We start from the raw sequence: 16,062 nt of genomic DNA on the forward strand, positions 1-16,062 counted from the left end.
CTATGAGAAACAAACTGAAGACTTCAGAGGGGAGGGGGTGGGGGAATGGGATAGACTGGTGATGGGTAGTAAGGAGGGCACATATTGCATGGTGCACTGGGTGTTATACGCAACTAATGAAGCATCAAACTTTACATCGGAATCCGGGGATGTACTGTATGGTGATTAACATAATATAATAAAAAAACCATTAAAAAAAAGTGTGAGCATCTCTATTATAAAAATAAAATGAAATGCAGGCAAAATGCAGACAAAGCTGACAGAGGAAGGTGTTAGATGAAATGTAGGGAAAATTCTGTGAGCTTCAGTCTTTCTGCAGAATGTATATAAACCGGTTGTTCTTACTCTACCTGCCAATCTCTCTTTTATAGCCTGGTAGGCCCCTAGGACCAAAAGTAAATGTGGATATTAAATTTATGATAATAGGGGCACTGAATTCCAGTGCAGTAGTCTCTAACCATTTTCTTGTGAGGAACGATTTTGCACTACCTTAAAGTTTTATGATTGTTACTGAAAGAAAAAGGAGTATAAGCTGTGGTTGAGGCAGCCGATGGTCTTCCTATCCCTGCTGGAGGTCTCTAGGAACTTCAGAAAGGTAATGTGTGATGATATCCAAGTTGGCAATCACCCAAGAACAGTTTTAAAAGGAAGTGATAATTGGAAAGCCCTGCCTAGTAGTTGTTTCAAGTATATTTTGTTTGCTATCATGGTAGCCTCTTACTTGGCATATGACCCTGATCCAGTCATTTCCTCTCCCCTACCTTATCAGACTTATGATTCGGACTAAGTAAGATGAGAGTCCGCAGGAGGAGAGACTGCTATATTGCTAACATATGTAGCTATATTTTTAATATAGATCATTATATGTTGCAAGATTTCTTCCTCACCCTTTTAGGCACACACCTGGTCTGCATTCCCCATGTTCCCTTCCTATTAGATTCAGCCTTTCCTTGGGAGTTCTTGCTAACTGAATGTGGATGGAGGTGATGTAAGCCATTTCCTAGCCTGGTCCATAAAATTTGCCCATGCGGTCCTTTCTTCTTTCTCTCTTTCCCTAGCCTCTATGTGAATGGAAAGAGGTTTGTGGAAATAGAAGAGGAAGAACCAACAGATGGAAGCAGCCTAGGCCCTGAGTGACCATGAGGAGTCCATTCAGCCAGCCACACACTCCCTTCCACGAGTACAAAAAGACTTGCCTTATTTAAACCACCAAGGCTATTTGGTTGATTTGTTCCAGCAGCTAGCATTCTATTAACTAATTTGTTAATATTTCGTGAAAGCTTGCTATATGCTAGGCACATACACATCTCTTTAATTCTCACAAACCCCATGATATAGGTACTGTTATAAACACAGAACTTAACCTGTTCAAATTCACACAGCTGTGTCGAGCTGGCGTATAAACCTCAAAAGCACAAATCAAGAGCCCTTGCTTGCAACCACTGTACAATACCGCCTATCTCAACAGAGGAAACATTACTAAGTGTAGTACCCGGCACAAAGTACTTAATTTATGTTAGCTATTATTATACAGGGAAAACAGAAATCAAAATGGAGAGCAAATAATTGAAAACAAAGAAACTTGATTCTAAAATCCTATCAACTAAAATCTTCACAATATAAAAGCAAAAAACCTAAATGACCTTTTATTTTTTTAGTAAGGTCTGGCTGTCTAAAGGTAAATAGTAATAAAAATGGAAAAAATTGAATGTTAAATTGCTAATCCAAACTATTGTGTATGTATCTATAGCTCAATAACCAAAATGGGCATTTTTAACATGTATGTTTATAATAATATGTCATAGCAAATAACTGATAAAGCCCTTATTTCTCATCAACAGAAGACTGTGGAATTATACAGTCATTAAGCACTATAGTTTCAAAGACTTTTTTTAATGATATGAAGAAAATGCTTGTGATATAATGTGCTCCAATTACATAAAGACATTCATTTATTTAATTTATTCAATTCAGTGATTCAAAAATGTTTAATGAGTCCTTAATACATACTGAATGCTGGCCTAGGAGTTCGCCATCTGCTCTCTGCTTTCAAACAGTATATAGTCTAGCTTTTTAGTGTAGGCTTTGTCAACAGACTGGCAGAGTTCTTTCTAGGGCTTTGTTTCCTTATCTATAAAATAAGGAGGTTAAATTAGATCATTGTCAAGGGCTCTGCAGCAATTAAGTTCTGCAAGTGAAAACAGGATACTTGATCCCATCAGGCATCCTATTCGTTGTATCTGCAAGGTTATAATTCAACTAAAATTACAACAGTACCATACACTTACTAATGTGAGTTCCATTTAGGACAAAGAGCCATCTTGGTCTGCCTGGACTGAGGTGTTTCCTGAGATATGAGACTTTTAGGACTAAATCCTGGACAGTTTCAGGCAAACTGAGATGGCTGGTCACCTTAGTTCCATGCCAAATTATTGACTTAAAATAATTTAAATCACAGAAACCTCAATTTTGTGTTGTGTTGGAATAATTCTGTGTTGGAATGACTTGGTATGCAGAACAAAACTAGAAGTATAGGAATTACATATATGTAGTAAACCCAGTCAATTGTCAAAAATTTTTAGAGAAGCAGGGGCACCTGGATGACTCAGTCACATATCTGACTCTTGATTTCAGCTCAGGTCATNAGCAGGGGCACCTGGATGACTCAGTCACATATCTGACTCTTGATTTCAGCTCAGGTCATGATCTCAGGGCCCTGGGATCAAGCCCTGAGTCAGGCTCCGAGCTCAGCGTGGAGTCAGCTTGGGATTCTCTCTCTTCCTCTTCCCTCCCCCTGCTCATTCACACACACTCTCTCTTTCTCTCTCTCTAAAGTAAAAAAAAAGTCTTAAAAATTTTTTTTAGAGAAACAACACATTTGGGATGAAATTTAACAATAATCACAACAGTCACATAATTATGAGCTGTAAAGTCATTATCCTCTAAGAGCTTGGTGATGTTTGTTTTAAAACTATAATATTAATTCAGAAGCTGTAAAGAACACTGACTACCAGCACTCTATTAATATTTCAATTAGAGAGAGACATATTTTCAACTTTTAAAAATTATGGTTTTAAATGGCATATTATAATTTTATTCTCAAAATACAGATGTTCTTTTAAAGAGTATTCTAATATGATCAGTTTCATTTTTCTTTTTTTCCCCCTCATTTACCACAGAGATCAGTACAATTAGGCTAATACCAATTATGTTTCTTCAAACCAAAGCTAAAGAACCTCAAGGGGAAGTTGGGGGAACCTGGAGGGATTTGTAGTGTCTCAACATGGCCAGCTCCAGGGGCAAGAGCTCCTCCTTCCATCAGTAGTAAGATCTGGCTCTCTTGGGAACTCATGGGTCCTTCTACCCATCTCCACTGTCCTCCAAAGCCTCCAAGGTCTTCTACAATGCCCCAAATAAATATTAAGGTAAAGTCTTTTTCTACTAATAAACTTAGGACCCCAGGACTAGGTGAGCAAACTAGGAGTAATTCAGATAGACTTCTAAAAAAGAAACACGTGAGTTTGGTTTAGTTATCCTGTCCATTGACTGGGTATTTCGTCTTCATTCACCCCCATGATGAAGGGCTTTTAAGTGTCTATGGGTAAAATAATCCTGAAACCCCTTTACAGAGTCACAAAAAGGCAGTTTCTAAAAGTTGGACCAATTAGCATTCAGGCAATTTATTAAATTTCCAACCACTAGACTAACTTTCAGATTCTTTTGTAATTGCTATGCATATATTTGCCCTCTTCTGTCCCATGTCCCACAGCAATCTTTCCAACACAAAACATTACCCATCCTTCTGCCCAAGCCTCCTCCCATCTCTGACACATGCATTTCTTCATAATGATAATACTCTGGAGCCAAACAAATGCACTGGTCAAGTAGAAATAGGCAGAGCTTCCATTCTTACTCTTGCCTTGGGGAAGAGGGAAATAAGTTTAAGTAAATGAGATGCTGATTTTAAAAGAAATGAATTGAATAGTTGGGAGACAAGTCTGTTTCTCTCATTGGTGATGCTAATGCCTTTAACATTTTCTGTCACCTGTGTCAGTTTTGTGAATTAATAATTCCATCTGTCTGACCTGATGTTTGGCTTTAGTCTTCACTAAAGCCAATTCACTGGCTAATAATGCCTACTGCTTACGTTTGTTGATTACTTACTATTTACCAAGAACTGCACTAAGCATTTTATGTGCTTATTCTTTCTCGATCAGCATAACCCTTTGGGATAGGTACTGTTATTAACCCCACTTCACAGCCAAGGAGCCTAAGGCTCCCCCAGAGGGACACATCTCATAAACTGCAGTGCTGGGATTTAAAGCAGTGTTGGTTTCATACACTGGTGCCTGGTTTGGTTTCTTCTCAGCTAGGCTTCATACCATTCTCATGAAGTCTCTTCCAAAACCTGGAGGCTGTTATCAATCTTGCCTCTTAGAAAGATAATTCCCCACCAGCATTAATTGCTTCAACCGCCCCCCACGACATTCCTCTGTAAAGCCCCACTATGCAAGGGACAGCATCAACTCCCCTCCATTCCCAGAAAGGCAGGCTGGAAAACCTAGAGGAGACTCCCTAAGAAAACTGTGTTCTAGCTTCCCCTGATCATTCAAGTTCTGTATTTTCACCAGAGGCATGCCTTCTTTCAGACAAACTCTAACTTGCATATAATCAGTATGCGAAAGGGGGAAAAAGACAAAAATATGAATCTTTGGAGGGGTTCTAGACTCTACTTGCTTAGAAAGTTCTTGAATCTTATTCATTTATAGGCAGTACCCTCCTACCCTAGTTGCAATGGGCCTTTTTACATACTTGTTCTACTCTTCAACTACCTTCTACCCTAAATCCTAACATCTCCTTTCTCTAGGGCTGTGGCCCACTGGTATCTCCATGATAGTTTCAAGATAACATAAAGGAGATGCACATTAGTAGCATCAGCACTTATGAGCATCTATGAAGGACATCAAGAGATGCTATAAAGACCAAGATAGAAGATTATTGTTATTAAATTTACACTATGTCTTCAAGGAATTCAAAAGATGATTCTGTAATAATGTATCCTTCCAAATACTCCAAAAGTTCTAAGCTTGGGCATCCTGAGGAAATGCCAACACATTCTTGCCCAAAGCTGTTCAGTAATGAGGGGTTAATAATAGTCTAGCAGATTCCCCAGTGACAAGTACCAAGGGCTTCTCTCCAGCCTGGTTCTAAGCTGGTCACTGGAAGTTGAGTTTCAGGTTCATGTGCATTTCCAAAAACCCATTTCCACCTCTTGCTCTTAGGCACCCCCCCACTTTTGAAGTCTGCATTCCTAATCTTCCGGTTGTCTGAACGCATTTTCACACCTAACAAATCCGAAAGCTGTAATTACAAAGTTTCGTAATTGTTTTTTTCTGAAGCTTCCCTGAATCCTAAGTGGCTTCGCCATTCATTTAAGTGTCCACAAATACTACTTCCCAGGACAAGGGCAGGAACCGGTTCCACAGCCACCTAGATACGCAAACACACAGCCCAAGTGATCACCATTCATTCAGTGCAGCGTCGGTGGTGTAGTGGTGAGTATAGCTGCTTTCCAAGTAATCGCCATGCATTTTAAGACGAAGGTCAGATTTCATACTGAAACTTGGCTCTCTCTTGGGTTGATTTTTGCCTGATTCTCAGCCTCTGAGCCCAAGTTCTACGTTGCGCAGAGATTGGGCCCCACTGTACCTAGCTGGACTCCTAGCAAGGGCTTTTTTTTTTTTTTTTGGTATGTCTTTTGCTAAGAAACTGCAGTATGCTTTGCCTCCCTAACCCAGCCGCAGCCTGTCGTCCCCCAGACAAAAAGCGGCGGCCCACTTCTCCCTGCAGCGGTCGCGGCGGCGGCGCAGGGCGGCCGGGCCACCCGAGACCCGTGGCGCTGCGCCTTTGTTGGGCGGGTTACAGATGGTGCCCCAGCACCGGTCTGAGCCGGGGGCGGGAGGCCGGGAGAGGGAGGCCAGGAAGGGGGTCGGGCGGGAGGGGAGGAGACCGCGGAGCAGCCAATCGGCGCTCAGCCCATCAGCTGACCGCTTTTGCTTACACCAGGTGCACGCCGGCTGCGGGGAGCACAAAGCGGGGCGCACCGAGGGCGCCGGCACCTAGCCGGGGAGCTAGGCGAGGCCCGTGCGCCAGCGTCCGCAGCGCCCTCCGATTGGGGAGAGGGGCTGGTGGTGTTAGCCCAGGCGGCGGAATCCGCGCGGTGGCATCCCTAGTTGCCCCGTGTGCCTTTCTCGGGACCTGGCCGCTCTCTGCCTCGCCCTCTGCGCCCCACTTCTCCAGTCCTCCTTCCCAATCCTGCCTGCCTCTGCCCCGACCCCGGAGAGTCGGATTGAGCCCAGGCCCGCGCAGCAGCTGTTGCTCGTGTCGTTGCCTCTCCTCCTGTCTTGGTGCTCTGCTGGGAACCCCCCAAGGAGCCGCTGCGCGCTGCGGGCTGGGAGGGAGGCGCCGCTCAGCCGGTCGTCCTCCTCCTGCCGCTGCCGCGGGTCCGTGCGCACCCCATACCCCCGCCAGCCGGGCCTCGGGGTAAGTGCGCTCGCCTAGCCGGGCGGTGGCGGGAGGTTTGGGCAGCAGCTAGGGGAAGTCGAGGCAAACTTGGCGTCGCGGCGGGCCCGAGAGGGTCTGGGGAACCGCGGGATAAGATCGCGGGCCTACGGGAGACGAGGGGGCGCGGCTCATGGAGCTGGGGAAAATGACCAAGTCGGGGAAACGGGAATCTAGTAACCCTCTCACCAGCCCCCTCCCCCCAAAAAACCCATAGTGGTGGGGTACAGCGATAGTTCGGAATGAAGGCCAGACTGAAATGGGCAAAAGGCAGTGACAGGAGGCAAGCGCGCTGAATTTCAGGGACCAAGGCGGGGGAGGGTGGTGCCCGAGGATCCAAAGGAAGGAGGGGCTGCTGGATGTGAACGGGTAAGGCAATCCGGGCGGGAGAAGAGCGCGTAAAGGGGGCCTGGGGAGTTGGAAAGAGAACCAAGAGATGGGAAAGGAAGGTGGCAGGTAGTGGGAAGAGGTTAAGAGGAAGAATGTCTTGGCGGTGGCCTTGTTGATAAAGAAAGGGGCAAGGGACGCAATTCACAAAGCATTGAGTGTAATGAAGTCAGAGCATTCGGAAGAATCTACTCAATTGTCGGACAGCGTAAATGGGGAAAAGACCTCACCCTACACGTTTTGAGTCCAGGAGTAGCAGCCTCAGGAGGCTTGCTAGGGATGCCGAAATGTCAGGGAAGCTTCCGTCCGCTCCAGGAACCTAGCTGGTGCTGAGTTCCCCGCTCGGAGCAAGGGGGTCGGAGCAAGGAAAGTTTGCCAGCGAGTGCCCTTTGTGCTGCGTGAAGAGGGGTGTGGGCAGTCCCCGACTCGGCGTTTCCCCGGGCCCTGTCGCGGCCACCTCCTGCGGTAGGAGCCCCTGCCTTGGCAGGCTGGGGTGGTGTAGAAACATCCAACCACGGGAGCGGAGCCACGCACCCAGGACCGGTGGAAAATCCGTCCCGGGACCCTTGAGAACGAGTCAAGGTGGATACGCGGAGTGGGAGACTCGGCCGGTGTACCTGTTCTGGGAGAGGGGGATCTTGTCTCTTGAGTTCACCGCTGTGGCACCAGGGCCAAGTACAGCACCTGGCAATGAATGAATGAATGAGTGCATGAATGAATGAATGACGGGGTGTGAATAGTTTTGAGGCATTTGAACTACACAGGCAAAGGCCAAGAGCACAAGAAAATGGATCTTTCCCTAAATCTTATGTCACCATTAGCATTTTCATTTCCAGACCTACGTAATAAAAGACAAACCAGATTAAGTGGGGGAACAGGTATTGCTGATTTGGGCTTTACTTGTAGGATTTTCTGAAGACAATATGTTGTTTCGTTTTGCTGTATGCTTTGCCGCCACGGTCTAAATAATATTACTCAAATATGCTCACTACTTCCTTCTTAAGAGCTAGGACTGGAGATGTTGAAAGTTCAGGAAGACGCTTTGATCAGTATGTCTAGAGTAAAAGTGGTGTTGTTGGCTCCTTGGCCGTGTGTGTCCCAAAGTCTCTGATTTGCATGCAAATGTGAGCGAATCCTGGCAGATGTCTGGCCTTATCCATTCACATGAAGGAATTTGAAAAGACAAGGAGTCTTTAGTTAACAATAGACCTTCAGAAAATGGAATAAAGGCGCAGTGTGAGTTTTTCTGTTTAGGAATTCCATGGCTTGCTGACACCTTTATTCAAGAGCCAAATTCTCTGAGTGCTATTGTGTTGAAAGCTCAAAGTATTACTTGCTCTTTACCTGGCTGAGTATTTTTGTGCAACATTCAAGCTGGATGTTCTGAGCTGGATAGTGAGGAAAATGTTTATATGAAGCAGGCAGTAACTTTAATCCGTTTATGGTGGTTTGAGGTGATTACTGAATTGACCTTTTAACCTTTAGAGTTTCTTTTTCTTTTAGTAATTTTACCTCCTGCTCACATTTGCTCTCCATCCACAGAGACAGACAAATGGAAAAAATACTTGTAATGGACTGACATGAAGAATGTTTACTATTCAGTCAAAATTATTTTAGTTGTTAAGGCATCAAATTTGGAGAACTGAAGGTGAGAAACCATCATGTTCCTAGTCACCTGAGGGGTTTTCGGGTCACAGGACCAAACAATGAATGGGAGACAGTCATGCATTGGACCCCAAAATAGGGAAATTTCTGCCTTGTCCAACATTAGCTAATAGACCACTGCACAGCTCACCTCCTGGAGTAGCATGACCACCAAACAAAAGGCCGGTGGTGTGGGCTGCACGTGAGCCCTGGGATTATACCTACTGACAAGCCAGCCCCCTTGGCCTCTTCTTTTGTCAGTCTGAAACACTGTTGAAGGGAAAAGAACCTATTCACTGAACAGTGCTTGCCCCTGTATTCTGTATATTCACTGGAAAGGACATTAAAATACAGCTCCCCCCACAAAAAGACAACATTGTTTTGAGGGCTTGGTGTTTGCTGGGGAGGAGTGCACAACAGATGTTAGTCTGCTATTTTACGTGTTTCCTTTAAGTTATTTTTGCTGGTTCAGTGACTTTTACACATAAGGCAGTATTTTCCCAGGAGGGGAGACATGAACTGAGTCAAATTTAAGTAAGAAAATGTTATAGCCAAGATTAAATTTTGTGTCTTAAAGCTATCAAGAAGTCAGAAAGTAACAAATCATTATAATAAACACTAATGTGACTGAAGCCTGAGATTCTGTCCTCATTATTCACTTAAGGGTTAACTAACTATAAAATAGTTGACTTTTCTAAACTAAGCTATAACGCAATTTACTGTCAAGCATCTAAGTATTGTTGAAACAAACCTGCTAACTTTAAAATGACCACAGCCTCACATTTGTGAGCACTTTGGTTATGATCCTGCCTATGTGAAATCTTTATTCTGCAATTCTAATAAAAGGGAAGATTAGAGCTCATTCCTTGGTAAATAAAAGTAATAAAGTACTTATTGTTTTAAAAACATCACTGTGCTAAATAAAATCTTAGACCAGTTCTAACTGCATACTCTGGCCCTGAACAATAAAATGCGTAGCTCTGGATAGTATCTGGAATTCAGAAAAAGCAAGGGAAAACTCAGCCATTGATCTCACTCCGGTTAGGCCCTGCTAAGGCTAGTTTCTTGACCCGAATTGCTGGAGCAATTACCACATGTCCTAAAGCAGTGACACTCCTGGGAACAAACTGGTAGGTCCTAGAGAAACTATCTACCTCTATAGAGTTATAGTGCTACTTTCCAAGCCGGTTGGGTGTGTGACTGTAAATAAACGGAATGGTGGGCTTTTTATGCCACCATAAATAAGCCAGACACCATAAATAAAATATAGTAAATTATAGGACCTGCATGTCACTTTTTACTCGACTTTCACAATGCTTTCTTAAATTTTATTTTCAGCTACAAAATAATAGTTCTTTGAATGATTCACTTGAATACTAATATAAGGTTGCTTAAATATTATATTTAATTTTTCAAAATTATTATGCTGAATATCTATTTGGGGTTAAGCCAGTCAGGAGATAAAGCAAATTCCATTTTAGAATCATATTTTGGCTTCTGGGGACAATGGAATTTTCTTTGACTAATGAATAGAGCTTTGATTAATATTTTATTCAGGGTGAGAATATAATTATATAGATGAAGTCAGGAAAACATGTATCCTCTCCTGTTTTTGGCTTAAAGTATAGAATGGAAACAAAAGTTAAACCCTATCTGTAAAATTCAATAGTTACTATCCAGGGGAACCACTCGCTCTACAAATCTTAACTGAAGTTTGTTTTCTAAATTTTTTGTTTTAGCATATTATCATCTGCCTACTTTATAGATATATTACAGGGTATGGCCTCCAAGTCTTAGACAAATGTGTAATAAATAGTTGACATTGCATTTACAATACATGATAAAATAATATAGCATATATTTCCAGACCTATGGCACCTATAGAACTGTTATGCATATTATTCGATAATTAAAATATATGCTATTTTATGTTACACTTTTTCAAAGAGAAACATTTGGGTTACATATTTTATTTTTTACTTTTTGGGCATTTTCAAAAGGTCTAGCAAAGGTAGGATATTATTAGCAGTTTTATTCGTTATTTGGTTGGTAAGGAAGCTACTATCTAGTTCTAGCTGGCTTATCTTAGATGTTTCATAACCCTGCCAGCCCTCGGTTTTCTCATTTGTAACACGATAGTGTTGAGTGAATAGAGCTGGAAGGACTAACTTACTCAGTGAAACTGCTAAAGGGTTTTGTGGAAGCTGTGCTTCCAATACCATAACTAACAAACATTTAACCTGGATGGAACTATTATGCTTACTGGACTGAGAATCATCCCTGACATGCAGAGAAACTAAGCTTAAGCGTTCAGTGATACACAACGAAGTTCCATCAACCCAGACTTGAGAGTCGCTCGGAAGATGCTACTGCCTCTACTTACAACACTGGTTTTGAAAGCTATGGAATGAAGCTGCTTTTACAGTGGCTTATTGCCTTCCATTACGCTCCTTATGGCAAAGGGTTTGGAATGTTATTTAAAAGCTCTGATTAATATAAATGAGTTGTAATTTTCTGACGCAGGCCATCCTACCTCACATCTATTATACCACTGGCAGACATGTGGACTCCACAGCTGTCCCCTCATTTGTGTATGAAACAGACACACTGGTGGCATTTTTTGGTTCCCATAGTTACAATAACAATATACATTTGACATGACATCCTTCTACGTGAAGGGTTTTTGTATTTTGTAGAACTGGGAGTGAAGGACAACTATGTTAAGTTTGGGGGTTACGTAAATTAATCTGCCATTGTTTTCTGGAGCCACCATTTCAATCACGAGAGGAGAGCTGTCCTTCAGTGGTGTCCAGGAAAGGGCAATTGCAAGACTTTGGCTCACGAAGATTTCCAAGGCAGGTATTTCCAACAATGCCTAACCTCTATAGGAGAATGCCCATTAAATATTCATTTCAAAATATTTGCTCTTCCTACTTATGACTGCCCTTTGTGAGATAATGTATTAGCATAGTCATTTTCAATTCATACAGGAAAAAAAGACAGCACCAGTATTAGCATCTATCTCAGGAAGACCTAGGAGACAAAAAATCAGTTTGCCCCATTAAGCAGTAAGCACAAAGAGAGAATCTTCATTTAGGAACACTAAAAAGCTTTGCAGAGAAAGAAAGGTTGCTTAATTGGTTTCATGCCTATAATTTTCCCCTCTAGAAAAAATGTTAGCATGGCAATAAAGAATATCATTAACCTGCATTGTTATTTCACAATAGTAATAAGTCTTAATTTGCATCCATAATAATCACTGTAATCAAGTACTGTACAGGGAGTCAGGAAGGCACAGGCTCATTTCCCAGCTCTGACACTAATGACTGAATGTGTGACCTTCTAGATGTCCTGCAACCCTCCTGGTGCTTCATGTCCCTGAGTTGTTTTAAAGGATGCAGGAATGCTAGATGTTTCTAGCATTACCACAGCAAAGAATTTTATTTCTGCCCTAAATGCCACAATTGGATGGAGAACTAAAGGTCTGGGGAACATAGCCATAATGCTCTTTTCTGCAAGGTATTTTTTCTGGTTCCTCATCCCACAGCTAAGAAAATTTTTCATTCTTTTTAAAATGTTCTCCCCCTAATGTGACAGTTCCCTATCACCTCACCTGGGCCTTCTTGAGGGAAATAATTTTACCTGGGATATAGGAAACTGTTTATGATCTTGGAACACTTGTTCACCCAATGAATATATACTGAGCTCCAGCTGTGTGCCAGGCATTATAGGAGGTACTAAAACCAAAAGAAATTAGCTTGATTTTTCTGCAGCTTGTACATTAAATCCATCAGAAGCATTTTGTTTCCATCAGTCATGTATTCTTCTACAAATATTTATGAAGTGAAAAAGGCACTCTACTGGATCAAGCACAGGGGTTTTCAATGGGGGGCGATTTTGCTCCCCCCTCCAGGAGAAACTTGGCAATATTTGGAGACATTTCTGGCAGTTATCACAACTGAAGGTGGAGGATGCTGCTACTGGCATCTAGTGGGTAGAAGCCAGGGATGCTGATAAACGTCCTAAAATGCATAGGACAGTTCCACCACAACAAAGAATGATTGGGTCCAATGTTAATAGTATCAAGGTTTTGAGAAACTTGCTCTAAAAGACATTGGCTCTGCCTCACCAAGTTAAAGTCCACTAGGGGTTACAGGAAGGGGAGTGACAAGTGCAACAAAGTGTGCCGTGATGGCAAAAGTGTGAGATACAAAAGTACAGACGCAGGAGCCTTAATTCAGATTTTGGCCATCAGCAAAGGCTTTTAAAAACCTTATGGTTAATTCACAGAACAGGCTTTCACCTGGAACACAAGTGTTTGGCAGGAGACAATTTTAAATCTAGTCTCATTGAACTCAAATGAATGGTTGCTTACCAGAGGCCCCTCTAAATTGTTTAGAATTCAGTGTCTTGAGCAAGCAGGAGAGGAAGCTAGAAACAGAATGAAGTCAGTCGTAGGAAACCTACACCAGCACATGCTGCATGAAGAGAAGACGGGCTTCATTAACAAAGAAAGTGAATAGTGCCTCATGTTTTAGGACTTCACATTTTGCAGAGTTCTTAATATGTATTTCATTTGACCTGTAACATTCTAAGACACCAACTATCATTCTTTCTCTCTTTTTTCAATAACTAAGGGACCAGAGCCATGGACAGGTTCAGTATGACCTTGGACAAGTCACTTAATACATTTCTAAGGTTCTGCTGTAAAAGAAGAAGGGCTGCAACTCTCACTTTTCTAGCATAAGTTGAATTTAAGTAAGTTCATACATCTAGTGTAAGACTGGATCTGGAATGAGACCTGAGGCTCCCTGCTTGCACCAAGCCTGCTTCCTGGACTGTGGTCACAGAACAGGTAATATGACAGTGACTCAGCACTCTAGTGTTTGGGTTACCAAGGAGAGCAAGAATCTGGGATGTATCAATTAAAATGTATCATGCAGGGAAATTTAAGCTGGATTTCCCAGACAATTAAGGACTAATCAGACTTTCTCTCTAACATCTTACCTTAAGCTGACCTTAGAAGCTTAAAACAAACAAACAAACAAACAAACTTGTGACAAGCCGGCAAAGAAAGGTTCATAAGAGAGTGATGACTAGGATAAGAAAATGAGATATCCCAGAACATTGGGAAGAACTGAGGGTACACTACCTACAAAAGAAAAGCAATAGTGGCATGGTTTTCTGGTTTTGTTTGGCAGGGGTATTTTAACTTTGTGTGTACATACACACACATGTGCACACACATATACACAAAAGGGGAGACAGATTCGATACTGACAAGTTTATCTTTTTGTTTGAACACCTCAAAATGAGTTTTGTAAAGAGCCTTCTCTCAAGGTCTTAAAGATATAACTTCTCACTTCTCTGGGATAGCATAATGTTTGCTTGTGAGAAATAAGACCGAGAAGCTACATGACCACTCAAGGTTCTTTTCATCTTCACAGTTCTCTGATTTCCAAGATCGTGAGTAATAGTTATGTAGGACTTCAGCCCATGTCCTGAGAGTTTCCAGAACACTGATGGAATCCATAGTAACTCATCCAACCATGATAGAACCACTGAAGACACTGGAGTGGCAATTAACTGGATCTCTCTGATTGTTCTTCCAGCTCATTATCGTTCTATGCAGTGAGGACTACATGTAAGGTTTAAAACCCCTGAAGGACTAGTTAGTTCTGCTATGTCCTTTGGGGACAACCTGTCTCTGGAAAACCAGCCAACCTCCTCACATACTCGCAAACTCATCATTTCTCACCTGGGAGACCAGGTTAAAAAAACAAAACAAAACAAAACAAAACAAAAACACAAAAAACTTGAGTGTCTTCAAAGTCAACTAAAAGAAAAACACAAAGTATGTGGGCAAATGCTGGTGAGATATTTTTCTCTTCATGCATGAAGGATAGCACTCTCAAAATAGAACCCTAGTAAAGAAGCTCACAAATGGCTTTACCTTCAGGAATGACAATGGAGTGAGAGATTCATTCCCTGGAAGAGATGCTTTAGTAATTAGGAGGAAAATATTACATAGGGCTCCCGAATTACATCCCCAGAGCCCCACTATATTACCTAATAGAGAGTGTAGTAGCAGTAGGAGAAAGGTAATGATGTCCAACATTGTGTGCCTTTTCACTGTGCCAGGAACCATTCCATGCATCTTATATGCATTAACTCATTTAATCCTTGCAAAAACTCTGTAATATGGATACCCACTTTACAGTGCAGCAAACGAAGGCACAAAACAAGTAACTTGCCCAAGATCATACAACTAGTTTATACTCCATAAATATTTGTCAAATGAATGAATGAATGAATATACACCTGTTTTAGAGGAGTCTTTTATTTGAATTCTCAGTTTATAACGGTCTTGCTTTCTAGGCAGGGCACTAGCAAGAACTGGCTCTGTGACTGTGGATGACAGATAGTTTCAGAGCTGGTAAGTGGCAGAGCAAGGGTGTGAACTTGGGTCTGTCTGACTCTGAACTTGCACTGTTAAAGCACTGGGCTATGTTTCTTCATCTTTAATTGCAGCTATAAAACAAAAGAATTGGACTAGACTGGCTCTCATAGCCCATCTAGCCCTTAAAATTCTGTAATTCCATTATTAAAGTGAGGTTTATATAAAATAAAACATGATGTATTTAAATTTTGAAATCTACCTTGGTATTTTTATTTAACCAATCATCATTGAATTATTCTTTAAATTTATATTGGCATTATTAACAGCATTATTTTTTAAAGATTTATTTATTTTAGAGAGAGATAGCAGGAGGAAGGACAGAGGGAGAGAGTCTCAAGCGGACTCCCTGCTGAGTACAGAGCCCAGTGTGGGAGCTCAGTACCACTATCTGAAGACCATGACCTGAGCCAATATCGAGAGTCAGATGCTCAACCAACTGAGCTACCAGGCACCCCATTAACAGCATATTTTTAAATCATATTTAAGATAAAAAAAATTTTAGTGAATAGAAATGCATAAAGATTGCATTCTTCTAACCATTACCATCACACTGCATATTGTTATATCATCATTGTCTAAATTTAGAAGGTTTCTAAAAACTGAAAATCATCTTCTGTTAACACAGAAAAAAGACAGAAGTAAAATGATTAATTTTGAAAAAAGTTTGTATCTTTGAAATTTGCAGAATTTAAATTCCTGACTCTTAATTATGAAAAGTATTGAATGATTTTTTATAAGAGCTTAAAACTGCTAGCAATATTAAAAACTACTTGAGTTTGCTTCTAAAGATTGTTTTGCTTTAAGGGATCTTTCTGACATGCAAGTGATAGATCAGAACAATGTGAGTCACTACCATAGTGTTACAGGATGTATAGCCCAAGGCAGGCCAAAAAGAGTGGATAACTAGACAGGACTAAGAGTTGGGAGGAAGTAGTTCCAAAATTGCATCTTTACAGTGTGGTCTGGAGTGATTTCACTGAACCTCAGGATCCTCATCTGTAAAGTAAAGT

The 16,062-nt window shown here is 41.6% G+C and overlaps 1 protein-coding gene across 2 annotated transcripts in view; it reads left to right on the forward strand.

Moving 5' to 3' along the window:
- The first annotated feature begins 6,056 nt into the window (after positions 1–6,056).
- Positions 6,057–16,062, forward strand: part of LRRN1 (leucine rich repeat neuronal 1) — a 40,932-nt gene continuing 30,926 nt past the window's right edge. The window contains exons 1-2 of one of the 2 annotated variants that reach the window (XM_034658667.1): positions 8,582–8,596; positions 13,230–13,447. The gene's annotated coding sequence lies outside the window, so the exon portion shown is untranslated. Of the gene's footprint in view, positions 6,544–8,581; positions 8,597–13,229; positions 13,448–16,062 lie in introns of those variants that run through there. The other variant, XM_002915944.4, reaches the window with a different exon arrangement.

This window comes from Ailuropoda melanoleuca, chromosome 4 (genome assembly GCF_002007445.2).
Source record: "Ailuropoda melanoleuca isolate Jingjing chromosome 4, ASM200744v2, whole genome shotgun sequence".
In the NCBI taxonomy this organism is placed as follows: domain Eukaryota; kingdom Metazoa; phylum Chordata; class Mammalia; order Carnivora; family Ursidae; genus Ailuropoda; species Ailuropoda melanoleuca.